Raw genomic sequence first — 10,000 nt, 5'->3', positions numbered from 1 at the left:
AAAACAAAAAAAACGCAGCTTGTCATGTTCCTGAGAAACCGTAAACTCCTCTGTCCTGAAGATGTCAGAAAACTTAGTTACAGCTTTGTCTCTGACACTGGAGACTCCTTCCATACATGTTAAATAAACATCTTACCAAAAAAAAAAAAAAAAAATAGCCATATCAACGATTACACTCATCCTTTAATCCGTTACTATAGAAACGATAACGGATTAGAACAAGCACATTAAAAATGATAAACCTGGGATTTGCAGCTGCACTACTGTAAGAGCTGCTGTTCTAGAAAATTCATCAACATCTTCTGACCAATCAGAATCCAGGATTCGACTGTTCGGCTGTGTCTTAGCCGCGTGTAAAGTGAGGGAAGTAGCTAATAATAAGAACTTTGTACGATGTTGGCTTTGTACCGATATCAGTAAGATTTGTGTGTGTGTGTGTGTGTGTGTGTGTGTGTGTGTGTGTGTGTGTGTGTGTGTGTAAAACCACGCAGAACTCTGCCGTGTGTCAGATCATAACTCTCCTCCGTCTGACTTCTCCCTATTTTCTTCAGCTCTCTGTCGCCGTGGCAACGCCGGGGGGGAGGTTAACCCCAGGTCACCCTCATGCCGAAGGACGGTTCTCCGCGTAAGGCAGGAGAACATAGAAGTTAGCTTTAGCATCTGTTGGCCATAAACGCGTGTTTTATGGCGGTAAACAAGAGAGCACCATTGCGGCTTTCTCTCGACGTAGCGCGCGGACAAAAGGAGCCGCTTTTAAACTTGGAGGTGAATAAAAGCGCCGCCTGCTGCCTTCACACAGCAGACAGTTTAATTGCAGAGCGGAGTTCATGTGCTGAATTTCTGGCGGTGTTAACATCACACCAGATGCCTCCGATGGCGCGGTTCACACGGGCGCAACATGGCCGCTCGCACGTCCTGCACACTCCGATTCATATTCATTGTTCAGGTGGGCGTTAGACAGCATACGGCATCCCCCCGTCACGTCTCTCTTCCTTTTGTCACGGACGGGAATCCTTTCCACGACTTCGTGTGAACGTCTTCATCTCAGCATCTCAGGCCTCAGGCATCTCACGCCACTGACTCAGATGGGTCTTAGTGCCTGACACTTTTCACAAAATCCAGATCGTAGGAAGTAGATTTACGTCCGCAATTCGCACGACTGCGTTCATTTCAACCGGCTGTGTTTGTGTTGTAGTTACTAATGGCGCAAAAATAATAAACGTGTATATATAGTAACTTTGTTTTTATTATAAATAAATAATAAAGTGCAAAAAAGGGAAGCTAGAAATTTTGCCTATGAAACACACATGAATTTATTTCTATTTATTTATTTATTTTGTATTCAATTTTCTTTTAATTGTATCTCAATATACAGTGATTCATATTTTTTACTACTGCTACTAATGATATTTTTTTTATGTATTTATTTATAACAGTTTTACATCAAAATTTATCTCAAAAGTGCTTTAGAAAGAAAAAAACAGGGAAAAAGAAAATGAAGTAGTACAAATAAATGGTTCTGAAATAACAATATAAAGTAATGATAACATGAGTAACTACGATAAAAATGTAGTAAGGATTTAGTTAGAGAATTGTATCTCTTAAAAAAAAAACAGTTTTGTTTCCCCCAGATAAAAAAAGTGCTTACTTGTTCTCAGAGATCATTAAAGACGCCTCACAGCTTTAATTCTGTCCTCAGAGCAAAAATGACCCAAACTGAAAAAATATAAAATTCAATATCCATTTCTCTCCTGTTTTGTTGGTTTTTTTGTCACTTTTCCGTCATCTTCAGGATCCTCACATGACCGCACTCGATGGAAACACTGATTCACTCACTTTTTATTTTCCGACTTTTCAAGTTTTAAAAATTGCAAAACGTTTGAATGTCAGCGCTCTGAGTTCACAAGTTGACGCAGACCTTTGCAGTTGTGGTGCTTTGAGGTGTGACTAGGAAGAAATAAACACCTAACTTTTGGATAAAAAGTAATTATCAAATTAAAAGCTGATTAATTTAAGAAGTTAAATCCTCGCTAAAAGCTACATTTTGAAGATTAGATATTAAAATTTTGTATTGAATCTTTCAAATGCTCCAATTTTGGACTGAATTCTTTTTTATTTTTCTTCCTGTTTGGTGATAAATAAATTTGTCATATCGTTAAACCAGATGTTTTTTCTTTGATTTCGGTTTGAGCGTTTAGGTGACGATCATTTCACACTCTTCAGCTTGTTAGTGCGGATTCAGCGACGCTGTTTGTTAGTAAAAAGCTTTTGTGTCAGCGCTTGTCTTTTTGTCCTGGTTTACTGCACCATTATTTGTTAAAGGTGTGATGGTGCGTGTCTTTAGACTCCGTGTTTTCACACCTGTGTCATGTTGTGGCAGGTCTGTGAAGACTAGACTCTTTAAAGTAGCTTATTTTCCTCCTAATTCATTACCGTCATTGTTAGCATTGTTAGCATTGTGAGTGAACAAAGAAGAGAGTCGACGCAAATGTGCCTTTTGAATAAAAGAGGAAAAAGGTACAATAGTGTGGTGTTTTTTTTTTTGTTTGTTTTGTTTTTGTAACTTACTTGCTAGTATAATAACCTGGAAATTATGTAAAAAATGTTGAAAAATAATGGTTCATGCTGTCGCTTAGCGCAGAAGCATCACATGGCTGAGGGAAAAACCCGTATGGAAAACTGTGTTATGGTCCGGAATGCTTGTTTGTGTTTGGAGGAATTTCCTGTCAGTCATTTCATAGAGACTCTTCATCTCAGTCTGAAATCGGCAAGCGCCCAGCACAGCCAAATAATTATCCTGTGAGGGGAAAAAAAATCACTCTGTGTATCGAAAAAAGACTTGAACAATTTTAAATCTTATTCAGCTCCATCTGTTTTACAGTCTTGTTGTCAGACCTGATGTTGTCAGATTTTATAAAACTTGCCTAATGCTCCTTTAAACAGACATCAACAGAATTTCTTTGTTATTATCTGGAATTTTTAATATTTTCAGACGGACTGTCGGTTCACTTCACTTCACAGGAAAGAGACGGCGTATTAATTTACGTGAGGAATATTGCAGACGGGCTTCACATGCCGTGTCAAAGCTATCGTGTTTTCAGTCTTCACGCTCTGTTACACAGCTGTTCTCTGGCTTTAGGGAACATCTGGCTACATCTGTAACATCTCACCACATCTTTAAGCACAGGATTAGTGACGATTATTGCGTTAAAAAAACTTTTGTTTAAAAAAAAAAAATCTTCCTCTTAATTCTTCACTGGAGCTGCTTCCTCCTTCATTTTTTTTTCTTCTCGCATAGATGCTAACATTACGCTATCCGCTATAGTTCAGCTAAGACGTCAGCGACCTCAAAGAGCTGATTCAGAACGCACAAAAATGTTTATTGGAACAAAGCTGGGAAATTTAATTGAACAAAGAAAGTCTTTGTCACTTATACAAGTACAGTCCAGTGACATTTTATTTTTTTTGCCTAGCTTAGCTTGTTCTTACGCCGGGGTCAGAGCACAGGGGCAGCGTGGCGATACTGAGGCTTGAGCTCATGACCTGCTGATCAGTAGCCTATATATGTGTGTGTGTGTGTGTGTATAAAAATTTTTAAAAATGAATTAGATGATACTTTTCTGCCTACAAAAATAAACGTTTACAAATCTGTAATTCAATTCAATTCAATTCATTTTTATTTGTATAGCGCTTTTTACAAAGGTCATTGTCTCAAAGCAGCTTTACACAAACAAAAGTAAAGTGAAGTGTGTGTGTGTGACGTCTCTGATGAGCAAGCAGGGCGACGGTGGCAAGGAAAAACTCCCTGAGATGGTGATAGGAAGAAACCTTGAGAGGAACCAGGCTCAACAGAGAACGCATCCTCATATGGGTTTACACTGTAGTGTGCGTGTGTGTGAGCACAATGTGTGTTGGTGTAGTCCATGGAAAACAGCTGAAGCGTTTTCGTGGCAGTATGAAGCATTGCCGGTGGACAGGTCCAGAGTGAAGGGGGGGAGGTCTGGATCACCGGCAGCTCAGGAGTGTAGCTCGGCAGAAGGAGAAGGAAAGTGGTTAGGTACACTCACAGTCACCGTGTGGAGATAAAACTCGACATCCACGAGTCCCCCAGATCTACTCCTTTGATAAAAACACTAGTCGCTAAATGCTAGGTTAAATAAATAAGTCTTCAACCTCGACTTAAACACTGAGACCGTGTCTGCTTCACGTACATTAACTGGGAGACTATTCCATAATTTTGGGGCTTGGTAAGAGAAAGCTCTGCCCCCTGCCGTGGTTTTGGCAACGCGTGGTACTGATAGACAGCCTGCATCCTTAGAGCGAAGTAGGCGCGGCGGAACGTAAGGTACTAACATATCGCTTAAATACTGCGGAGCGAGACCGTTTAATGCTTTATAGGTTAGGAGTAATATTTTAAAATCGATGCGGAATCTTACTGGGAGCCAGTGTAATGTAGATAAGACTGGCGTGATATGCTCATACTTCCTAGTCCTAGTCAGGACCCTCGCTGCTGCGTTCTGAACTATCTGAAGCTTATTTATGCATCTAGACGAGCATCCAGATAGTAAAGCATTACAGTAATCTAATCTGGACGTGATAAATGCATGGACTAGTTTTTCAGCATCACTTAGCGAAAGTATATTTCTAATCTTAGCAATATTTCTGAGGTGGAAAGAACTTTAAAGATGAAAAAAACTTCATCAAATCAGCTGCTTGTTGTTAAAAATAAATATATAACAAAGTTATAAAAGGCATCACAATACCCCCGATATCTCAGAAAAATGTATTGTGACATCATTTATCATGATATATATGATATTATCATCATAACTCCCAGCCCTAACAGATAGATTATCTGCTTTTGGGAAGGATTAAGAAGGAATAATCATGAAGTGGAGCGCTGTTATAGGAAAATAATCAACGACAGGGTGAGGTGATGAAGCGGAGTCACTGTCACCACCCTGTAGGCTGATTATTTTCCTATAACAGCACTAAGTGTTTTATTCCTCTTCTACCACAGGAATTCGTCAGCAATTCCATTTGGTAATTGATCGAAGAACGACCTGTACTTTTTATCCGTTTATAGTTACCTTTTAATGTTGTGAAACAAGCTTATGTGATAGCAGCTATAAAGAGTCTCTCCTTCATCAGCCTCTCTTTATTCCTCTTTCATGAAGATTAAAAAATAAAATTAAAAATCTGCAGCTTGTCCTCTTTTGTACTAGCATGAGTCTATGCAAATGTCTGCCTGACTGGAATGTAGGTCAGATCCTGTACGCAGCGTCACCTCGCCGCTCAACCGCTGCACATTCGCATACAACTGAAGCGGAACGTAATTTTTTAAAGTGATGGCGAGAGATGGAGCGAGTAAGTATGCGAGTAATGTTCAGACGGCTTCTCTCATCTTCTCTCTGACGCTGTGTCATGTGGTTCCTGGTCAGGAGGTGAGACGCGGAGGTAGGCATGCCTCTTAATCAGTCCGCTGACTCACACGGACAGCTGCCTCTGTACAGCAGTGTCAGTACTCCACCGGAGTCTTACTCAGAGCTCAAAGTCACATGCACCGACTTTACTGCCTCGATTACTTCATTCGGAGACGATGTGCATCTGCGCGAAGACATGAACAAGATATGAACAAGATTACAAGTTCACTTAGAGTCCGTGGCTGTGGTTTCGAACTGGATGTCACATACGAGGGCTCCAGCGCTGCAGGTGGCGCTGTTAAATTTCATGACCACTTCCAAGACTACAGGAAGAAGAAAGAAGAAGAAGAAGACAGAAGAAGTCACGACTCCAAGTCATCCATTCTGAAACGAATCTCCTTGGAGTAGGCTTGGGACGAGTGACAATAGTATCGGGAATCACAGAAAGATTCTAACCATCGTGATTGCTAAATCGTGATTCGGACGATTTAAATGTCGGTCGTAAAACATCGTGTCTGCAGATTTAAGATCGACTAAAAATAAATTGTGTTGTATCTCGTAATAAGCGTTTAATTTTCGCCTATTTTGTCTCCCGTACAAACCTCAATAGCCTTAAAACATCTTAAATTAAGAACGTAAACAACATGTTGTTTATCAGGGCTACTTCACTATACAAAGATTTATGAATTTAATCTCCAGAGAATAGTTTATATAAATTTATTTCAATTTTATAATGAACTTAGTTACAACTAATAACTCGTTATCGTTAGGTTTGCAAGCATTTCTGACCTTGTTAATGACTAATTAATTAAAAAATAATAATAATAATAATCCTGACTCATCAGTAACGTTAGTGACTTGCACTAACTTGTATCCAGCTTCCGGTGTTTTTCTGATGTGACATGTGCACGGTACATGTTACGCATGTGTGGCCACGCCCACTTTCTTTTCCTTTTCAGCTCTCATTGTTGATACACAACTCCAAAACTACGAGCGATGCTATTGTCAAACAGCAGTAGTTACGAGGAACAATAGGATGATATATTGCACGCAATCTCACAACCCTACTTTGCGAGATCGTGTATAAGCTTGCGAACGCTGTATTTTTTTACGTTGGCCGAAGCGTACAAGTGCTCCGGTACTGCAGGTGGCGCTATTAAAAATTTTAATGACCATTTCCTCGGCTACAAGAAGAACATGGCTGCTCATCAAATCATCCAACTTGGAATGAATCGACTTTGTATCATTTGTAACGACCAATCATGGGCTTCATCACGTAGCTGAAGATCTAAAACATCTGCTAGCTCGCACAGAAAGGAGTTTTTCCTCCGTTTTCTTTTTCATCTTGTAGAAGAAAGGCTGAGTCATTACACCAAAATGAATTGCATTTGCGAGTCTTTCACTCTCTTCCAGGCTGGTTTGGGTTTAGTTCCTGCTTTTCAGCTGATGTCACTGTGTGGTGATGGTGGTGGTGGTGGTGGTTTAGCCTTTGGTACTCATGCCTGTGGTACCGTTTTATAACCTTGTGCAGAAGAGACGAGTTCTTGAGAATGTGTCACTCGATCTCTTGAAACTTTTAACAATTAACTTGCACGTCATGGAAAGACCCCAAAGCTCAAGATTTGATGTATTGCAACGCTTACACATATACTGCAGAATACAATATACACTGGACATACATTAGCTAGAAAGTTAAAAGATTGTATAGTAATAGTGAGCAAGAGAAATATTAGTTTGATATAAAACCCATTCCTACACATTTATCTTGAGCCTTTGTTTATCCAAATCCAGACTTTCATGTTATTTACGTCAAAACAATTATAGCGAAAGTATGACGTTAAGAAGTGTCTCCCAATGGTCTAAACATTCGCCCCGAGAGCAAATTTGGCCAAACTGTCAGGGTGGGAGGGGCATACTCTTTGTCCCCCTGTCAATCACAGAGACACTAGCCAATCATGGGTGTCTGTGAGATCATGTATGTGGAAGAAGGTAGATAGCACTTTCTTCTGAGTGTGTTACGCCACCCTGTGACGCAACATGACAGCAGTTGTCGACTTCACATGTCTCAGAGTAAGCATGTGATAGCCTTCGATAGCGGTCACATGATGGGTGAGAACTGACTGGTGGGCGGGACTTGGCCAAGATGATATTTGGGAGGGGAAAAAAAAAGAAGAGTCGCAACTGACAGAAGTGATGAAGACCATGTGACATGGACAAGTGATGAAGACCATGTGACATGGACAAGTGATGAAGACCATGTGACATGGACAAGTGATGAAGACCATGTGACATGGACTCTGATGCCGTAGCAATCTGATTTCTAGATGATAAAGGAAAAATCAGCTAAAGCAGTGTTCAGACCAAACATGAATAAAATTCACAAAGAATCAGAAAAGCAGAGAATTCACTGAAGGGGAAAGGGCGCTGGATGTGAAAGACACATTTGCATTTTCCCCTTAAGCGGTTAAGAGGCTCAGACTTACGGAGCCAATAGAGACCAATTGGGCGGGACTGTGGTTTCTTCAGTCAGTAAAAATGGAGGAGATGCTAATTGTTAAGTAGCGCAAACGTTTGCTTCACCGTTTTTAAGCCGATCGTCTGGAGGAAAAGAAAATTAGCCGATGAGATTCACTACAGTTTTTGTGGTCATTTTTGGGATTTATGGGATTTTCTTGTTAGTAGTTTTCACACTTTTTGCATTTGGAAACATTTAGATTTCATGTTTTTTCAGATTGTAGAATATCGTGTCTGAATATTACCTTTGAACATGTAACTGATATATTTGGTACCTTTTTTTGAAATAAATAAAATGAAAATAACCACCATAGTTATGCTAGTGATGTATTTATAGATGATTACACAGAACTTCTTTGTAAACTTTTAGGGTTGTTTTTTCAACCTGAGAGGGAGGAACTGAGTGTCTTCCTTCTTCCCATATCGTGGAATGTCTCGCTCTAATGGATCTGATGGACTCCATCAGTGGCTCAAACTCAGACCTTCGTAAGCCGAGAGTTATTTAGGATCCCGTCGAGCCCTGCTGTAATAAATGATAGGAATTTCGGAGCATGCTGTGTGTACTGTTGGCCTCATCTGCAGAATTCTAACTGTGCAGCTATGCAGGAGTGGCAACTGTCTCTGGGGAAATGAATGTTATGTACGGATGTGTGTGTGTGTGTGTGTGTGTGTGAGAGAGAGAGAGGAAAGGAACAAGTGTGTGTGTGTGTGTGTGTACTGTGCAGGAGTGCAGCAGCTGCAGATGCAATCCTCACACTGTCAGTGCTTGCTCAAATAAGCAGCACTCTTTGACTCAGAAACAAAACATGTTCCACTGAGGAAATCCTCTGAGTATTAGACACTAAAACACTCTAACAACCCAAAGTTTGTGTATTTATATCCATCCTCCAGCCTGGGTGTGATTGGTCTCACCTGTCACAAAGGTATTTCTGGCTAATAATAACCACATGCTTTACTATGTGGGTCAACATGATAGCACTGTAAGTCTTACAGTATGGACAGGCAACAACTGAAACAAGTTAGTTCCTGTTTTTACTTACGTTACAGCAGCTATAAACAAGTCTTTCCCTCAACAGCCTCTCTCTTTTCGCTTTTGTGAAAAACCGCAAAGCGTAAACTCCTCTGACCTGAAGATGTCGGAAAACTTACTGACCAATCAGAATCCAGAACTCAGTAGCGCCGTGGTGAAAAAGGCAATAACACAAACCTGTCGCAATTTTATATATAATTTACTTAGGATTAGTTTCAGAGAATCTCGTAGTTGTCATTTGTTAACCAGTATGAGGAGAGATAAGGGATAATCAGGAGCTTGTCTGGATGGTCAACGTTGCTGAACACACACACACACACACACACACACCCCAGAGACCTTGCTCTGTCTCTCTCATACACAGTCAACAAAACAACACACCGTCTGACCTTTAGCTGTGTGTTAGTTCGGTGCCTGAAATAAAATTTGACATCATGTGAGAAACAAAAAAAAATATATATATATCTGAAATTAAAATATATATTTTAAAAAAGGTTTAGGAAGTCGTCATCTAATTGATTTTATCAGACATTACATTCCTGGAATAAGCTGTTCCAAGAATAATCTCTCCTCAGTGACACGACGAACTAATTTTTTTTTTTTTTACACTCCGTCCTGTTTTTATCTCACAATTGTGTTTTTAAAAACCGTCAATCCTGCGTGTTTCACCCAGCAGACGGCCCCCATCGCCCCGAAAACGCTCCGCAGGGGGCCGAATCGCTTCCAGCTCACTCTGCAGCGTGACGGGAGACGCTGCCGTTCCGCTTGTTATCCAGCGACAGAGCTCTCCGAGACATGGCCTGATTTTAAACGACAAGCCGAGCCCGAGGTCACTAGAAACCAAAACACCATTTTGCTTTCTGCGTTTGCTTCACTGGCTTTTTGAATTGCACACTCCAGATTTAAAAATAAATAAATAAATAAAAATACAGGAAGGGTTTTTACTGATAGCGGTCACAATATTGTTACGTTTTTTTTAAATGTCATTTGCAGGAGGCAGAAATAAACTGACTAATTGCTCTTCATTGGGGTA

General features: G+C 40.3%; 1 protein-coding gene across 3 annotated transcripts in view; it reads left to right on the top strand.

The window, feature by feature from the left end:
• kif13ba (kinesin family member 13Ba) overlaps positions 1 to 10,000 on the top strand; it is a 48,570-nt gene that overhangs the window by 6,931 nt on the left and 31,639 nt on the right. The gene's annotated exons all lie outside the window — the stretch shown is intronic.

The sequence above is a fragment of the Pangasianodon hypophthalmus genome, chromosome 10 (assembly GCF_027358585.1).
Source record: "Pangasianodon hypophthalmus isolate fPanHyp1 chromosome 10, fPanHyp1.pri, whole genome shotgun sequence".
Taxonomy (NCBI): Eukaryota; Metazoa; Chordata; class Actinopteri; order Siluriformes; family Pangasiidae; genus Pangasianodon; species Pangasianodon hypophthalmus.
The sequence above is the reverse complement of the archived record's forward strand: the minus strand, read 5'-3'. Positions and strand labels throughout refer to the sequence as shown.